Here is a 2,500-nt window from a genome sequence, read left to right as displayed (position 1 = left end):
AGTTGTTAATTTAGGCACCGTAACATTACGTTTGGTTCATCCCACAGCGCCAGTTCTGCTTACCAAAAGTGGCCCACTGGGCACATTATATCATAACCTCAACCTTCATATCAAGAAAGGTGAGGTTCTTACCCATTTAAAGTTTGAGAATAGGTTAAAATCGTTTCGACCCTAAGGCCTCTAATCATTCGCTTTACCAGATAAGATTATTTTATATAATTTTTAAATGCACCAGCTATCCTGAGGGAAACTTCGGAGGGAACCAGCTACTAGATGGTTCGATTGGTCTTTCGCCCCTATACTCAATTCTGACAATCGATTTGCACGTCAGAACTGTTTCGGTCTTCCATCAGGGTTTCCCCTGACTTCAACCTGATCAAGTATAGTTCACCATCTTTCGGGTCACAGCATATATGCTCAAGGTACGCTCCAGTTAGAGGTATAAATAATAATAAATTATCATTATACATAACTATATGGAACGCCCCGGGATTGAATTAATTGACTATTTAAGAAAATAGACTAAAAATTAATCCCATTATATTTTTAAGTTAAGTTAATTATGCCATTAAGTTTAATATAACTCAATGACTTGCACATATGTTAGACTCCTTGGTCCGTGTTTCAAGACGGGTCCCGAAGGTATCCTGAATCTTTCGCATTGTTAATCATATAAATGCATACAAATAAATATTAATATCATAGATATTAAATTTTTTGTAAAATTCAAAAAATGAATTTTAGCATTATATATAATAAAATCTATCAACACTTTATCAAATCATTAGTATTTATTCTATGTTAATATGCTTAAAAAGCAAATTAATTTAAATAAACTTAATATCACCAATGATCTTTTGATAAATACTTTATTATGTTAATAGATTACAATGTCCTTATATGAAAAAAATGCACATTATTTTTAATTATTTAATGATGAATTTTTCATAATGGATATTCAGGTTCATCGGGCTTAACCTCTAAGCAGTTTCACGTACTATTTAACTCTCTATTCAGAGTTCTTTTCAACTTTCCCTCACGGTACTTGTTTACTATCGGTCTCATGGTTATATTTAGTTTTAGATGGAGTTTACCACCCACTTAGTGCTGCACTATCAAGCAACACGACTCTTTGGAAATATCTTTCTAGTAATCATTAACGTTATACGGGCCTGGCACCCTCTATGGGTAAATGGCCTCATTTAAGAAGGACTTAAATCGTTAATTTCTCATACTAGATATTAAGATATTCCATACACTGCATCTCACATTTGACATATAGACAAAGTGACTTAGTGCTGAACTATTTTCTTTTCGCTCGCCGCTACTAAGAAAATCCTTGTTAGTTTCTTTTCCTCCCCTCATTAATATGCTTAAATTCAGGGGGTAATCCCATATGAGTTGAGGTTGTTTTAAAATATTTTTTATCTTCTCACAATTTAATAAATAATTATATCATCTTTTCATCTCTATTTTTCTTTTTTCCTTTTATATAAATATATATTATAAATAATAATTATGTAAAATGAGGCAATTCTAGAATAAAAAAAATTAATTTTTATGCTAGACATTCCTCCTTTAATTACATATATAAATTAATATTTTATATATATATAAATAATATGAAAATTTTTTAAAGAGAATACTTAGATTCAAAATTTTTTTTATTTCATTTTATTTGAGAGGATTTTTTTTTTTTAAGAATATATTAATAAATAAAAAATTCATTATATATCTTTATTTTTTTGCTATTAATATTATGAATTATTTAAAATCCAATAATATACACATTTGCTTAAATTCAATTATTTTTATAAAAGAATAAGCAACTTATTTAGCATAGTCTTACAACCCTCAACCATATGTAGTCCAAGCAGTACTTTAAAATTTAATTTAATGTACATAACAGCATGGACTGCGATATGCGTTCAAAATGTCGATGTTCATGTGTCCTGCAGTTCACACGATGACGCACAGTTTGCTGCGTTCTTCATCGACCCATGAGCCAAGTGATCCACCGCTTAGAGTATTTTTTTATTTATTTTTATTTATAACAAATGTCAATTTTTTTTTGCATATATTAATTGAAAGAGTAAAATTAAATAATAATAATAATAAAATATAAATTGATTTTCTTTCAATAATATATATCAAATATATTTAACTCTAAACATTTTTATTAAGTTGCGAATGTCTTAGTTCAACAATAATACAGTGGTGGTATTTATTATGTTTGATTATTTTGTATTTTTTTAATCATTTTATTTATATATAAATATAATAATAAATATATACCACTTTTGTTATTGTGAACAAATTAACTTATCATTCAATCAAATGAATAATAAGTACAACTTTCTATTTTCATGTTTAAAGGTTTTTAAAAGAAAAAATAAGAAAAAACATTAGAAAATGTACCATCATATTATATTTAATATGATATAATTGATGGATAACAAATTGAATGAAAAAGAATAAAAAGAATATGGATTCAAAATAA

General features: G+C 27.4%; 1 non-coding gene and 1 pseudogene across 1 annotated transcript; both read right to left on the bottom strand.

Moving 5' to 3' along the window:
- LOC128870979 (large subunit ribosomal RNA) overlaps positions 1–1,410 on the bottom strand; it is a 4,515-nt pseudogene extending 3,105 nt beyond the window's left edge.
- Positions 1,411–1,848: 438 nt separating this feature from the next.
- On the bottom strand, positions 1,849–2,029 carry LOC128870948 (5.8S ribosomal RNA). Its single transcript, XR_008455629.1, has one exon. It is a non-coding gene; the product is annotated as a 5.8S ribosomal RNA (ribosomal RNA).
- Between the last annotated feature and the right edge of the window lie 471 nt (positions 2,030–2,500).

The sequence above is a fragment of the Anastrepha ludens genome, unplaced genomic scaffold (assembly GCF_028408465.1).
Source record: "Anastrepha ludens isolate Willacy unplaced genomic scaffold, idAnaLude1.1 ptg000045l, whole genome shotgun sequence".
NCBI classification, from domain to species: Eukaryota; Metazoa; Arthropoda; class Insecta; order Diptera; family Tephritidae; genus Anastrepha; species Anastrepha ludens.
Note: the sequence above shows the minus strand (reverse complement) of the source record. Positions and strands in the feature narration are given on the sequence as shown.